This window comes from Loxodonta africana, chromosome 15, assembly GCF_030014295.1.
Source record: "Loxodonta africana isolate mLoxAfr1 chromosome 15, mLoxAfr1.hap2, whole genome shotgun sequence".
Taxonomy (NCBI): Eukaryota; Metazoa; Chordata; class Mammalia; order Proboscidea; family Elephantidae; genus Loxodonta; species Loxodonta africana.
Window position 1 is genome coordinate 60,667,898 of NC_087356.1, and position 17,414 is coordinate 60,685,311.

The following is a 17,414-nucleotide window of genomic DNA, read 5'->3' on the forward strand; positions in this document are numbered from 1 at the left end:
TGAAGGGGAGGCTGGGTCCCCTTGAGGAAGGATTCTAAAACACTGCCAAAAACATACTGTTTATCTTTCTCCTGGCCTTTCCCAAAGGAATATATGGCCTTTTACAAGATTGATCGTTCACTGGGGAAGAGGAAATAATCAGATTTTGGGGAGATTACTGGATACTGGCTCTGAACTGACACTAATTCCAGGAGGCCCAAACATCACTGTGGCCCACCAGTCTGAGTGGGGGCATATGGAAGTCAAGTTATTAATGGAGTCTTAGCTCAGTCCATCTCACAGTAGGTCCAGTGGGCCCTCAAACACATGCTGTAGTGATTTCCCCAGTTCCTGAATGCATAGTTGGAATAGATATAACCAGTAACTAGCAGAACCCCCACATTAGATCCCTGAAAAATGGAGTAAGGGCTATTATGGTAGGAAAAGCCAGGTGGAAGCCATTAGAATTGCCGCTACCTGGGAAAATAGTAAACCAAAAGTAATGCAGCATTTCTGGGGGGATTGCAGAAATTACTGATACCATCAAGGACTTGAAGAATGCAGGAGTGGTGATTCCCACCACATCCCTATTCAACTCACCTATTTGGCCTGTGCAAAAAACAGATGGATCTTAGAGAATGATAGTGGATTATTGAAAACTTAACCAGGTGGTGACTTCAATTGCAGCTGCTGTTCCAAATGTAGTTTCATTGCTTGAGCAAAATAATACATCTCCTGATATCTGGTATGAAGCTATTGATCTGGCTAATGTCTTTTCTCCATACCTCCTTCAAAAGACCGTTAGAAGCAGTTTGCCTTCAGCTGGCAAGGCCAACAATACACCTTCATTTGCCTACCTCAGAGCTACATCAATTCTCCAGTCCTGTGGAAATAATTTAGTCTGCAGGGAGCTTGATCACCTTTCCCTTCCACAAGACATCGTGCTGGTCCACTACATTGATTACATTATGTTTACTGGACCTAGTAAGGGAGAGGTATCAATGATTCTGGACTTATTGGTAAAACATTTACATGCTAGAGAGTGGGAAATTAATCCTCTGCTATCCTTTTCCTTTTTATCCTTGGCAAACAACTACTCTTCTTTTGAGAAACAGCTTTTGGCTTGTTACTGAACCTTAGCAGAGACTGAATGCTTAATTTTGGGACACCAAGTCACTAGACACCCTAAGCTGCCCATCGTGAACTGGGTGCTGTCTGCCCCACAGAGTCATAAATGTTGGACGTGCACAGCAGCACCCCATCATTAAATGGAAGTGGTATATACGACATAGGACCCAAGCAGGACCTGAAGGCACAAGTAAGTTGCATGAGGAAGTTTCCCAAATGCCCATGATCTCCAATCATGCCACATTACCTTCTACCTTCTAGTCTGCACCTATGGCCTCATGGGAGTTCCTTGTGAACAGTGGACTGAGGAAGAGAAAACTCATGCGTGGTTTACAGATGGTTCTGCATGATATGCAGGAACTACTCAAAAGTAGACAGTGCAGCACTACAGCCCCTTTCTGTGACCTCCCTAAAGGACAGTGGTGAAGGGAAATCTTCCCAATGGGCAGAAATTCAAACCATGCACCTGGCTGTTCACTTTGCTTGGAAGGGGAAGTGGCCTGATGTGTGATTGTATACTGATTCATGGGCTGTGACCAATTATTTGACTGAATGGTCAGGGACGTGGATGGGACAAGATTGGAAAATTGGAGGCAAGGAAGTATGGGGAAGAGAGAATGGGCCAAAGAAATGAAGATATTTGTGTCTCACATGGATGTTCACCAAAGGGTGACCTTGATAGAGGAGGATTTTAACAATCAAGTGGATAGGATGATGCGTTCTGTGCAAACCAGCCATCCTCTTTCCCCAGCTCCCCCCTTCATTGCTCAATGGGCTCATAAACAAAGTGGCCACGGTGGCAGGGACCGAGGTTATGCATGGGCTCAGAAACATGGATTTCCACTCACTAAGGCTGACTTGGCTTCAGCCACTGCTGAGCTCTCAATCTTCCAGCAGCAGAGACCAACACTGAGTCACCAGTATGGCACCCATCCCTCGAGACGATCAGCCAGCAACCTGGTGGCAAGTTAATTACATTGAACCACTTCCATCATAGAAAGCGCAGCGTTTTGTTCTTACTGAAATAGACACTTACTCTGGATACGAATTTGCCTTCCCTGCACTCAATGCTTCTGCCAAAACTACCATCCGTGGACTTACACGATGCCTTATCCACTGTCACGGTATCCCATACAGCATTGTCTCAGATCAAGGGACTCACTTCACAGCAAATGAAGTGTGGCAATGGGCCCATGCTCATGAAATTCACTGATCTTACCATGTTCCCCATCATCCCGAAGTAGCTGGCTTGATAAAACAATGGAATGGCCTTGTAAAGACACAATTACGGTGCCATCTAAGTGGCAATACCTTTCAGGATTATGGCAATGTTCTCCAAGAGGCTGTATATGCTCTAACCCAGGGTCCAATATATGGTGCTGTTTCTCGCATAGCCAGGATTCATGGGTCCAGGAATCAAAGGGTGGAAATGGGAGTGAGACCACTCACTATTACCCTTAGTGACTTGCTAGCAAGTTTTTTGCTTCCTGTCCCCATGACCTTATGCTGTACAGGTCTAGAAGTCTTAGTTCCAAAAGGAGGAGTGCTCCCACCTGCAGACACATCACTGATTCCATAGAACCAGAAGCTAAGAATGCCACATGACCACTTCGGGCTCCTTATGCCTCTGAATTAACAGGCAAAGAAGGGAGTTATCCTACTGGCTGATGTGATTGATCCTGATTATTAAGAGGAAATCAGATTGATATTGCATAATGGAGGTAAAGAAGAGTATGTCTGGAATGCAAGAGATCCCTTATGACATCTCTTAGTACTATGATGCCCTGTGATTAAAGTCAATGGAAAACTACAGCAGCCCAATCTGGCATGACTACTAACAGCCCAGGCCTTTCAGGAACAAAGGATTGGGTCAACCCACCAGGCAAAGAACCATGGCCAGCTCAGGTGGTTCTGGAAGACAAATGGAATACGGAATGGGTGGTGGAAGAAGGTGGTTCAAAATACCAGTTATGACCATATAACCAGTTGCAGAAAAAGGACCACATTTGTTAGGAGTATTTCTGCTTTGTATGTGTGCATTAAACATTTTTGTTTTCTTCACTTATAAAATATAAGATGTAACAAGGCTAGTGCATGCTCAGTTTTATGTGTGTTTGCTGTATAATGTTAGATGCAAGTATGACTTTATAATTGTCTTTATTCAGAGATTATGTACGGTTTAAGGAGATGTGTACAGGTGCCAAGTTGACAAGGTGTCTTAGTCATCTAGTGCTGCTATAACAGAAATACCACAAGTGGATGGTTTTAGCAAAGAGAAGTTTATTCTGTCACAGTCCAGTAGGCTAGAGGCCTGAATTCAGGGTGCCAGCCCCAAGAGAAGGCTTCTTCTCTCAGTCAGTTCAGAGGTAGGTCCTTGTCATCTGTATTCCCTTGGTCTGGGATCATCTCAGCACAGGAACCTCAGGTCCAAAGAACATGCTCTGCTCCCGGCATTGGTTTCTGGGTGGTATGAGGCTCCCAACTCTCCGCTTGCTTCCTTTTCCTTTGATCTCTTGAGAGATAAAAGGTGGTGCAGACCGCACCCCAGGGAAACTCCCTTTACATTGGATCAGGGATGTGGCCTGGTAAGGGTATTACAACCCCACCCTAATCCTGTTAAAATAAAATTACAATCACAAAATGGAGGACCACTACAGAATACTGGGAATCATGGCCTAACCAAGTTGATACACACATTTTGGGGGAAACATAATTCGATCCATGATATTCCACCCTTTGGCCTCCCAAAAACCACATTCTTACAACATGCAAAACATATTCATCCCATCATATCATAGCAAAAAGTCCAAAATCCAAAAATTCTTCCTCACTATGAAATCTAGAATACAAGTTAACTGATTCCAGAGTACAATGGCAAAACAGGCACGAGCTAGTTTTTCCGCTACAAATGGGAAAAACTGGAGGAAAAGAAGGGGTAACGGGCACCAAGCAAGTCAGCAGAACACTTACATTAGTCCTCAAGGCTTTGAAACTAATCCTCTGTTCTCTGAAACAATTTACACAATGGCCCTGCCCTCCTGCCTCCAGGTATGGGCCACACTCTCCAGATTCTGAGTGGAAGCCCCTCAGCACTGGGCTTCAGGTCCGCCTTCCAGGCCCACTGTGACAGCAACTCTGCTCCCTTGGCTTTAGAAGCACCATTCTCCTAGTCCATCTGAGTGGCAACTCCACCGTTAGAAACACCAGAGACCCTGGCTCCACCCTTTGAAACCCCTGAGGTCATGGCCATACTTTTTCAGACTGAGGCAGCTCAGCTTCTTGTGTTCCTTGTCTCTTCAGCTTCTGCTTCCTGGTTTCTTGGCCTCTTGGCTCCTTGGACATCACACCCACATAGCTCCACCGATAAGTGCCTGGAGGCATCCCACTCCACCAGGAAACCTCCTGTGCACAGGCAGTCAGCTTTCTTGCTCTGTGGGTTGGCAAGCCTAGATCCACCAATAAGTGCCCAGAGGTACCCCACTCCACCAGGAAGCCTCCTGCACACAGGCACTCAACTCTCTTTCTCTGTGGGCCAGCTCCAGCACTACCTGGTGCTAGTCTCCTGGTTCTGCTGCTGCTGGTTCTCTGTCACTGCTGCTTCTCTATCCATTCACAGTTTCAAAACCGCTTTCACATTTTAGGTATCTGTTAGAGCAGCACTCCACTCTCTCAGTACCAAATTCCGTCTTAGTCGTCCAGGGCTGCTGTAACAGTAATACCACAAGTGGATGGCTTTAACAAAGAGAAGTTTATTCTCTAATAGTCCAGTAGGCTAGAAGTCCAAATTCAGGGCACCAGTTCCAAGGGAAGACTTTCTCTCTCTATCGGATCCGAAGGAAGGTCCTTGTCATCTGTCTTCCCTAGGTCTGGGAGCATCTCAGAGCAGGAACCTCAGGTCCAAAGGACACATCTGCTCCCAGCACTGATTTCTTGGTGGTATGAGGTTCCCAACTCTGTTTGCTTCCGTTTCCTTTTATCTCTTGAGACATAAAAGGTGGTGCAGGCCACACCACAGGGAAATTCCCTTTACATTGGGTCAGGGTTGTGACCTGGGTAAGGGTGTTACAATCCCACCCTGTCTTAGTCATTTAGTGCTGCTGTAACAGAAATACCACAAGTGGATGGCTTTAACAAAAACCCAAACCAAACCAAACCCACTGCCATTGAGTCGACTCCGACTCATAGTGACCCTATTGGACAGAGTAGAACTGCCCCATAGAGTTTCCAAGGAGCGCCTGGTGGATTCGAACTGCCGATCTTTTGGTTAGCAGTCGTAGCACTTAACCACTACACCCCCAGGGTTTCCGTCTTTAACAAAGAGAAATTTATTCCCTCACAGTCCAGTAGCCTAGAAGTCTGAATTCAGTGTGCTGGTTCCAGGGGAAGTCTTTCTCTCCCTATCAGCTCTGGAGGAATGCCCTTGTCATTAGCCTTCCCTTGGTCTGGGAGCAACTCAGTGCAGGAACCTCAGGTCTAAAGGACGTGTCTGCTCCCAACACTGCTTTCTTGGTATGAGGTCCCCATTCTCTACTTGCTTCCCTTTCCTTTTATCTCTTGCAAGGTAAAAGGTGGTGCACGCCATACCCCAGGGAAATTCCCTTTACATTGGATCAGGAATGCGGCCTGGTAAGGGTGTTACAATCCCACTGTAATCCTCTTTAACATAAAATTACAATCACGAAATGGAGGACCACCACAGAATACTGGGAATCATGGCCTAACCAAGTAGATACACACATTTTCGGGGTGACGTAATTCAATCCATGACACAAGGGCTAGACTGTGATGGTTTAGTTTGTGTGTCAACTTGGCTGGGCCATGATTCTCAGCAGTTTGGCAGTCATATGATGTGGTGATCACCCCCGTGATGGAATCTGCTGTGAGTAGCCAATCTGTTGGAAAAGAACTTGCTTGGGTGTGTGGCCTGCCTTGAATCTTAGTGGACATTCTGGCAAGGCTTGTGGCTTTTGCACACTCTGGTTCCTGCAGCTTCTGACCTCTGGTTCTTGGAACTTGAGATAGCAGCTTACCTGTGAGTTTGCCTACCAATCTTGGGATTCGTTGATCTTTGCAGCCTGTGAGCACCAGCCCTGCTCTCTGACCTGCTGATCTTGAGTTCATCAGCCCCTGTGGCTACACGAACCAGGAGAAGCCTCCAGCCTGGCACGCAGACTTGGGACTTTCCAGTCTATACCACAGTGTGAGCCATTTCCTTGGTATAATTCCCTCTCTCTCTCTCTTTCTCTCTCTCTCTGTATATATTTATACACTTTACGGATTTTTGCTTCTCTAGAGAATCCAGCAAATGACAAGATTCTCTCTCTAGATATATATTTATACACTTTACTGGTTTATGGTTCTCTAGAGAATCTAGCAAATGACAAGAACAAATGACATTAGACAACAGCCTGAATCTAGGACATAAGACAGCGTCAGCCAGATAACAACCTAAATAATGAACTCTCAAGGGTAAAACAAAACTGAAATATTTACAACAGGGAACTAGAGAGGTCAGTCTTTGAATTACAATGACATCACAACAATAAAAGAGGGAATAAATGGTATAGGTATAGAACTTCAAATGAAGAGGAAGTCAAGGCGATATCAAGTAAAAAAAAGACTGGTTTAAACTTATGAAGATAGGGATAAATTTCAAGTTAATCACAAAGAAGTTTAACAAATCTACTCATCAAAATAAAGAAGAAAAACATAAAGCCTCAGTAAACACAAAAACAAAACAAACAAAAGGAATTCAGCATGGAAGAGTAAGAGGGACAAAGAAAACATCAGCACCACAGAAAAAGCACTGCAAAATGACAGCAATGAACTCACACCTATCAATAATCACACTGAACATAAATTGTTTAAATGCACCGATAAAGAGACAGAGAGTGACAGAATGGATTAAAAAACAGGATCCATCAATATGCTGTCTACAAGAGACACACCTTAGAAACAAAGACATAAACATATTAAAAACCAAAGAATGGAAAAAAAAAAATCAAGCAAACAGCAACCAAAAAAGAGTGAGAGTGGCTATACTAATCTCAGATAAAATAGGCTTTAAAACAAAATCCACCATAATAGACAAAGAAGGACATTATACAATGATTGAAGGGACAACCCACCATGAGGACATAACCATAATAAATATCTACCCACCCAATGACAGGACTCCAAAATACACAAAACAAACTCTAACAGCCTTAAAAAGAGTAATTGACTGTTCCACAATAATAGTAGGATACTTCAATGAACCACCGTCAGTAAAGGGCAGAACATCTAGAAAGAAACTCAGCAAAGATACGTAAGATCTAAAGGCCACAATCAACCAACTTGTCCTCATAGACATACAGAGAACCTTCCATCCAACAGTAGCAAATTACACATTCTTTTCCAATGCACATGGAAGTTTTCCAAAAGAGACCACATCTTAGGCCATATAGCTACCCTCAACAAAATCCAAAACATTGAGATAATACAAAGCATCTTCTGTGACCACAATGCCATAAAAGTAGAAATTAATAACAGGAAGAGCAAGGAAAAAAAATACATGGAAACTGAATAACACCTTGTTTAGAAACCACTGGGTAACAGAAGAAATCAAAGATTAAGTAAAAAAATTCTCAGACTGAAACAAGAACGAAAACACATCATACCAAAACCTCTGGGACACAGCAAAGACAGTGCTCAGAGGTCAATTCATAGCAGTAGACACACACATCAAAAAGAAGAAAGGAGAGGCGGGGCCAAGATGGCAGAATAGACAGGCACTTCCATTGAGCCCTCTTTACAACAAAGACCCCAAAAAAACAAGTGAAAAGAGTATATTTGTGACAAGCTGGGAGCCCTGAGCATCAAAGGCAATCTTAGACAACAAACTGAGGGGCAGGGGAAGAAAGAGGCCATTCAGAAGTGGAGAGGAGTTACCAGACCTGAATCGCAGGGAGCCCTCAGGCACCATCCCCGGAGCAGCAGTGGCAGTGGCAGTGGGCTGGTACTGGTGTTCGGCCACAGTTTTCTCAAGGAGAAGCAGCCAGACACACAGCCCACTCACACCTCCGGAACCTGAGGAGAACGGCACGCGCTCGGCAAAAGCTAAGTACTTGCATATATTTTACCACGCCCCCCCACCCCCAAGCTGGCTTCAGCGGCTGAATCCCTGGGCCTGAGATAGACCCTGGTGAGCACCTAGAGCCGTCCTCCCAGCCTTGGGGAAGGAAAAAAATTTGCAACTGAGGGGAAAAGATAAATTGCTAGCTCCATTAACTGGGGGAGCTCAGGACAGAAGCAGCTCCTGTCCAGGCATAAACCGTCCATGGACCTTGAGCACTTTTCCCTTCTGCATGGACCTGTGTGGGCCTATTTCAGGAGAATAGGCCCTTGTTGGCAAACTCCAACCATTTCAGCTGTGCAGTGGAGAGGTGGGCATTTGAAGTTTGACATTGCTTTGCCTATGAAACAAGGTCCTCACCTACCCACAACAGGGACCTAAGGACTGGTAGCTCCACTCAGGTCACCCAGCCACCTGCAACAGGGGTCCAAAGATAATTGGTACCCCACAGTCCTTACAACTAAAAACTTTGGGTGCCCATGGTCCCTCTGCAGAACCCACCCACCAGCTCGCTTTAGGGAACAGAGACGCATTTTCTTCAGAGACACTTGGGGGTCAGTTCTCAGCCCCTGCCTTGTTCAGAGCCTGACCCCTGCTGCAATGAGATACCGGTATATATGCCAATCTCCCCTGCCCCTCTAAGACTGTAGGACAGAGCCTGTACTACACACTTGATGATCAGCTACCTGGAAACCTGAGCTGAATTCATACAAGAAAACTGAATGGACTCCTAGACTGCTATACCTGATAACAGCTCTGGCCAGCTGGGGAAAGGACATCAGAGCTCCAAAGGTGAAAATAGTCAAGCTAGCTCACTCAAACAACACATAGGGGTATACCAAAACAAAACAAAGCAAGCAGCTACAACACAGTAAGCAAGCATAAACTAATACAATAACATATAGATGGCTCAGACACAACAGTCAATATCAAGTCATATAAAGAAACAGGCCATGATCACCTCAACAGGCTCTCAGAACAAATAATCCAGAGATCTTTTAGATGAAAGTGCATTCCTGGAATTACCAGATGCAGAATATAAAAGTTTAATATACAGAACCCTTCAAGACATCAAGAAGGAAATGAAGCAATATGCAGAACAAGCCACGGAACACACAGATAAAGCAACAGAAGAAATTAGAAAGATTATTCAGGAACATAATGAAAAGTTTAATAAGCTGGAAAAATCCATAGGCAGACAGCAGTCAGAAATTCAGATGATCAGCAATAAAATTACAGAATTAGATAACTCGATAGAAAGTCAGAGGAGCAGAATTGAGCAAGCAGAAGCTAGAATTTCTGAACTTGAAGATAAACCACTTGGCACTAATATATTTGAAGAAAAATAAGATAAAAGAAAAACGAAGAAACCTTAAGAATCGCTTGGGACTCTATCAAGAGAAATAATCTACGAGTGACTGGAGTACCAGAACAGGGAGGGATACAGAAAATACAGAGAAAATTGTTGAGGATTTGTTGGCAGAAAACTTCTCTGATATTGTGAAAGATGAGAAGATATCTATCCAAGGTGCTCATCGAACTCCACATAAGGTAGATCTTAAAAGAAAGTCACCAAGACATATTATAATCAAGCTTGCCAAAACCAAAGATAAAGAGACAATTATAAGAGCAACGAAGGATAAAAGAAAAGTCACCTACAAAGGAGAGCCAATAAGAAAAGCTCGGACTACTCGGCAGAAACCATGCAGGTAAGGAGGCAAAGGGATGACATATTTTAAAAATTGAAGCAAAAAAATTGCCTGCCAAAGATCATATATCCATCAAAATTGTCTCTTAAATACGAAGGTGAAATTAAGACATTTCCAGATAAACGCAAGTTGAGGGAATTCGTAACAACCAAACCAAAACTACAAGAAATACTAAAGGGAGTTCTTTGGTTAGAAAATCAATAATATCAGGTATCAACCCAAGACTAGAACACTGGGCAGAGCAACCAGAAGTCAACCCAGACAGGGAAATCCAAAAAAACAAAGCAAGATTAAAAAAAAAAAAAAAAAAAGCCCAACACAGGGTAACGGCAATGTTATTATATAAAAGAAGACAACATTGAAATAGTAAAGAGGGACTAAGAAATGTAATCATACACCTTCCATATGGAGAGGAAGATATGGTGATACAAAGAAATAAAAGTTAGCTTTAAATTTAAAAAATAGGGTTAAATAATAAGGTAACCACAAAGGAGACAAACTATCCTCCTCATCAAAATAAAATACAAGGGAAAAGTACAGACTCAGCAGAAACAACATCAACAACAACAAATATGAGGAAAGGACAATATATAAAGAAAATCTACTCAGCACATAAAATCAAGTGGGAAAAAGGAACTGTCAACACACAAAAAGAGACATCAAAATGATAGCACTAAATTCATGCCTATCCATAATTACCCTGAATGTAAATGGACTAAATGCACCAATAAAGAGACAGAGAGTGGCAGAATGGATTCAAAAACAAGATCCGTCTATGTGCTGCCTACAAGAGACACACCTTAGACTTAGAGACACAAACAAACTAAAACTCAAAGGATGGAAAAAAATATATCAAGCAAACAACAACCAAAAAAGAGGAGGAGTGGCAATATTAATTTCTGACAAAATAGACTTTAAAGTTAAATCCATCAGAAAGGATAAGGAAAAACACTATATAATGATTAAAGGGACAATACACCAAGAAGATATAACCATATTAAATATTTATGCACCCAATGACAGGGCTGCAAGATACATAAAACAAACTCTATCAGCATTGAAAAGTGAGAGAGACAGCTCCACAATAATAGTAGGAGACTTCAACGCACCACTTTTGGTGAAGGATATGACATCCAGAAAGAAGCTCAATAAAGACACGGAAGATCTAAATGCCACAATCAACCAACATGACCTCATAGACATATACAGAACACTCCATTCAACAGCAACCAACTATACTTTCTTTTCTAGTGCACATGGAACATTCTCTAGAATAGACCACATATTAGGTAATAAAGCAAGCCTTAGCAGAATCCAGAACATTGAAATATTACAAAGCATCTTATCTGACCACAAGGCCATAAAAGTAGAAATCAATAACAGGAAAAGAAATCAAGCACTTGGAAACTGAACAATACCCTGCTCAGAAAAGACTGGATTATAGAAGACATTAAGGATGGAATAAAGAAATTCATAGAATCCAATAAGAATGAAAACACTTCCTATCAGAACCTTTGGGACACAGCAAAAACGGTGCTCAGAGGCCAATTTATATCATTAAATGCCTACATCCAAAAAGAAAAAAGGGCCAAAATCAAAGAATTATCCCTACAACTTGAAAAAATAGAAAGAGAGCAACAAAAGAAACCCACAGGCACCAGAAGAAAAAAAAAATAAAAATTAGAGCTGAACTAAATGAAATAGAAAAAAGAAAAACAATTGAAAGAATTAACAAGACCAAAAGCTGGGTTTAAAAAAAAAAAAATCAACAAAATCAATAAACCACTGGCCAAACTGACAAAAGAAAAACAGGAGAGGAAGCAAATAACCCAAATAAGAAATGAGATGGGTGATATTACAACTGACCCAACTGAAATTAAAAGAATCATATCAGATTACTATAAAAAAAACTGTACTCAAAGAAATTTGAAAACCCAGAAGAAATGGGTGAATTCCTAGAAACACACTACATACCTAAACTAACACAAACAGAGGTAGAACAACTAAATAGACCCACAACAAAAGAAGAGATTGAAAAGGGAATCCAAAAACTCCCAACAAAAAAACTCCCTGGTCCAGACAGCTTCACTGCAGAGTTCTACCAAACTTTCAGAGAAGAGTTAACACCACCACTACTAAAAGTATTTCAGAGCATAGAAAAGAACAGAATACTACCAAACTCATTCTATGAAGCCACTATATTCCTGATACCAAAACCAGGTAAAGACACCGCAAGAAACGAAAATTATAGACTTATATCTCTCATGAAAGTAGATGCAAAAATCCTCAACAAAATTCTAGCCAATAGAATTCAACAACATATCAAAAAAATAATTCACCATGATCAAGTGGGATTCATATCAGGTATGCAGGGATGGTTCAACATTAGAAAAACAATTAAGGTAGTCCACCACATAAATAAAACAAAAGACAAGAATCACATGATTTTATCAACTGTTGCAGAAAAGGCATTTGACAAAGTTCAACACTCATTCATGATAAAAACTCTCAGCAAAATAGGAATAGAAGGAAAATTTCTCAACATACTAAAGGGCATTTATACAAAGCCAACAGCCAACATCACCCTAAATGGAGAGAGCCTGAAAACATTCCCCTTGAGATCAGGAACCAGGTAAGGATGCCCTTTATCACCACTCTTATTCAACATTGTGCTGCAAGTCCTAGCCAGAGCAATTAGGCTAGATAAAGAAATAAAGGGCATCCAGATCGGCAAGGAAGAAGTAAAAAAGTATCTCTATTTGCAGATGACATGATCTTATACACAGAAAACCCTAAAGGAAACCTCAAGAAAACTACTGAAACTAATAGAGGAGTTCAGCAGAGTATCGGGATACAAGATAAACACACAAAAATCAGCCGAATTCCTCTACACCAACAAAAAGAACATCGAAAAGAAAATCACCAAATCGATGCCATTTACAGTAGCCCCCAAGAAGATAAAATACTTAAGAATAAATCTTAGCAGAGATATAAAAGACTTATACAAAGAAAACTACAGTACACTTCTGCAAGAAACCAAAAGAGACTTACATAAGTGGAAGAACATACCTTGCTCGTGGATAGGAAGACTTAACATTATAAAAATGTCTATTCTACCAAAAGCGATCTCTAAATTTAATGCAATTCCGATCCAAATCCCAATGACATTCTTTAATGAGATGGAGAAACAAATCACCAATTTCATATGGAAGGGAAAGAGGCCCCAGATAAATAAGGCATTACTGAAAAAGAAGAATAAAGTGGGAGGCCTTACTTTACCTGATTTTAGACCCTATTATACCACCACAGTAGTCAAAACAGCCTGGTACTTGTACAACAAAAGATACGTGGACCAATGGAACAGAATTGAGAATCCAGACATAAATCCATCCACATATGAGTGGATGATATTTGACAAAGGCCCCAAAATGGTTAAATGGGGAAAAGACAGTCTTTTTAATACATGGTGCTGGCATAACTGGATATCCATCTGCAAAAAAATGAAACAAGACCCATACCTCACTCCATGCACAAAAACTAACTCAAAATGGATCAGAGACCTAAATATAAAATCTAAAATGATAAAGATGATGGAAGAAAAAATAGGGACAACGTTAGGAGCCCTAATACATGGCACAAACAGTATATAAAACATTATAAAGAACGTAGAAGAAAAACTAGATAACTGGGAGCTCCTAAAAGTCAAACACTTATGCTCATCCAAAGGCCTCACCAAAGAGTAAAAAGACTACCTACAGACTGGGAAAAGTTTTTAGCTATGACATTTCTGATCAGCACCTGATCTCTAAAATCTACATGATACTGCAAAAACTCAACTGCAAAAAGACAAATAACCCAATTAAAAAATGGGCATAAGATATGAATAGACACTTCACTAAAGAAGACATTCAAGTAGCTAACAGATATGTGAGGAAATGTTCATGATCATTAGCCATTAGAGAAATGCAGATCAAAACTACAATGAGATTTCATCTCGCTTCAACAAGGCTGGCATTAATCCAGAAAACACAAAATAATAAATGTTGGAGAGGCTGTGGAGAGATTGGAACACTTCTACACTGCTGGTACAACCGCTTTGAAAATCGATTTGGCACTTCCTTAAAAAGTTAGAAATAGAACTACCATAAGATCCAGCAATCCCACTCTTTGGAATATATCCTAGAGAAATAAGAGCCTTTACTCAAACAGATATATGAACACCCATGTTTATTGCAGCACTATTTACAATAGCAAAAAGATGGAAGCAACCAAGGTGCCCATCAACGGATGAATGGATAAATAAATTATGGTATATTCATACAATGGAGTACTATGCATCGATAAAGAACAGTGAGGAATCTGTGAAACATTTCATAACATGGAGGAACCTGGAAGGCATTCTGCTGAGTGAAATTAGTCAGTTGCAAAAGGACAAATATTGTATAAGACCACTATTATAAGGACTTGAGAAATAGTTTAAACTGAGAAGAAAACATTCTTTTGTGTTTACGAGGGGGGGAGGGGGGAGCGGGGAGAGGAGTATTCACTAATTAGATAGTAGGTAAGAACTACTTTAGGTGAAGGGAAAGACAGCACACAATACAGGGGAGGTCAGCACAATGGGACTAAGCCAAAAGCAAAGAAGTTTCCTGAATAAACTGAATGCTTCAAAGGCCAGCGTAGCAGGGGCAGAGGTCTGGAGACCATGGTTTCAGGGGACATCTAAGTCAATTGGCATAATAAAATCTATTGACAAAACATTCTGCAACCCACTTTGAAGAGTGGCGTCTGGGATCTTAAACACTAGCAAGCAGCCATCTAAGATGCATCAATTGGTCTCAACCCACCTGGATCAAAGGAGAATGAAGAACACCAAGGACACAAGGTGATTAAGAGCCCAAGAGACAGAAAGGGCTACATGAACCAGCAACTACATCATCCTGAGACCAGAAGAACTAGATGGTGCCCAGCTACAACCGATGACTGCCCTGACAGGGAACACAACAGAGAACCCCTGAGGGAGCAGGAGAACAGTGGGATGCAGACCCCAAATTCTCATAAAAAGACCAGACTTAATGGTCTGACTGAGACTAGAAGGACCCTGGTGGTCATGGCCCCCAGACTTTCTGCTGGCCCAGGACAGGAACCATTCCTGAAGCCAACTCTTCAGACATGGATTGGACTGGACAATGGGTTGGAGAGGGATGCTGGTGAGGAGTGAACTTCTTGGATTAGGTGGACACTTGAGACTATGTTTGCATCTCCTGCCTGGAGGGGAGATGAGAGGGTAGCAGGGGTTAGAAGCTGGTGAAATGGACACAAAAAGAGAGAGTGGAGGGAGACAGCAGGCTGTCTCATTAGGAGAAGAGTAATTGGGAGTGTGTAGCAAGGTGTGTATGGGTTTTTGTGTGAGAGACTGACGATTTGTAAACTTTCACTTTAAGAACAGTAAAAATTATTTAAAAAAGAAGGAAGGAACAAAATCAACTATTACAACTCAAACAAATAGAAAGAGAAGAGCAAAGGAAGCCCAGAGACAGCCAGAAGAAAGGAAATAATAAAGATCAGAGCAGAAATAAATGAAATAAAGAATAGAAAAACAACAGAAAGAATCAACAAAACCTAAAGTTGGTTCTTTGAAAGAATCAACAAACCACTGGCCAAGCTGACAAAAGGAAAACATGAGAAGACACAAATAACCCAGATAAGAAACCAAATGGGGGATATTACAACAGACTCAACTGAAATAAAAAGATCATAGCAGAGTACTATGAAAAACTATACTCCAACAATTTGAAAACCTAGAGGAAATGGACAAATTTTTAGAAACACACTAACTACCTAAACTAACATAACCTGAGGTTGAAAATCTGAACAGGTCAGTAACAAGAGAAGAGATTGAAAAGGTAATAAAAAAAATTTTTTTCCAACAAAAAAAGACCTGGCCCAGATGGCTTCACTGGAGAATTTTACCATATATTCAGATAACGGCTAACACCAGTACTACTAAAACAATTTCAGAACATAGAAAAGGAAGGGATACAACAAAATTCATTCTATGAAGGCAACATAACCCGATACCACAACTAGGCAAAGACACCACACACACACACACACATACACAAAGAAAATTACAGACCAATATCTCTCATGAATATAAATGCAAAAATTCTCAACAAAATTCTAGCCAATAGAATTCAGCGTCACATAAAAAACATAATATACCACAACCAAGTGGGACTCCCACCAGGTATGCAAGGATGGTTCAACATTAGAAAATCAATCAATGTAATCCACCACATACATTAAAAAATTACATGATCATCCTGATAAAAAACTCTCAATAAAATAGGTATAGAAGGGAAATTCCTCAATATAATAAAGGGCATCTATACAAAACCAATAGCCAATATCATTCTTAATGGAGAGAGGCGGAAAACATTCCCCTTGAGCACAAGACAAAGATGTCCTTTATAACCACTTCTACTTAACTTTGTCCTGGAAGTCCTAGCTAGAACAATAAGGCAAGAAAAAGAAAAAAAAAGCATCCAAATTGGTAAGGAAGAAGAAAAACTATCCCCATTTGCCAACGATATGATACTATACATACAGAACCCAAAGGACTCCTCAAGAAAACTACTGGAACTAATAGAAAGATTCAGCAGAGTAGCATGATAGAAGATAAACATTTTAAAAATCACTTGGATTCCAATACACCAATAAAGAGAACTAGGAAAAGGAAATCAGGAAAGCAACACCAATTATAATAGCCCCTAAAAAAATAAAATACTTAGGAATAAGTCTAACCAGGGACATAAAAGACCTATACAAAGAAAACTACAAAACACTACTGCAAGAAACCAAACAAGACCTACATAAATGGGAAAAAATACCATGCTCATGGATAGGTAGACTTAATACTGCAAAAATGTCAATTCTAACCAAAGGAATCTACAAATACATGCAATGTAGGTCCAAATACCAACAGCATTCTCTAATGAGATGTAAAAACTAATTATTAATGTTATATGGAAAGGAAAGAGGCCCCAGATAAGTAAAGCACTATTGAAAAAGAAGAATAAAGGAGGAAGACTACACTATCTGACCTCAGAACCTACTATACAGCTGTGGGAGTCAAAATAGCATGATAGTGGTACAAGGACAGACACATTGACCAAAAAAACAGAATCAAGAACCCAGATATAAATCCATCCACTGACAGTCACCAGAACTTTGACAAAGGCCCAAATTCCATTAAATGGGGGAAAGACAGTCTTTTCAACAAATGGTGCTGGCAAAACCGGATGTTCATCTATAAAAAAAAGTGAAAGAGTGCCCATACTTCACACCATACACAAAAATGAATTTAAAATGGATCAAAGACCTAAATATAAAATCAAAAACTATAAAGATCATAGAAGAAAAAATAGGGACAATGCTAGAGCCTCTAATAAAAAATACATGGCATATATAGCATACAAACC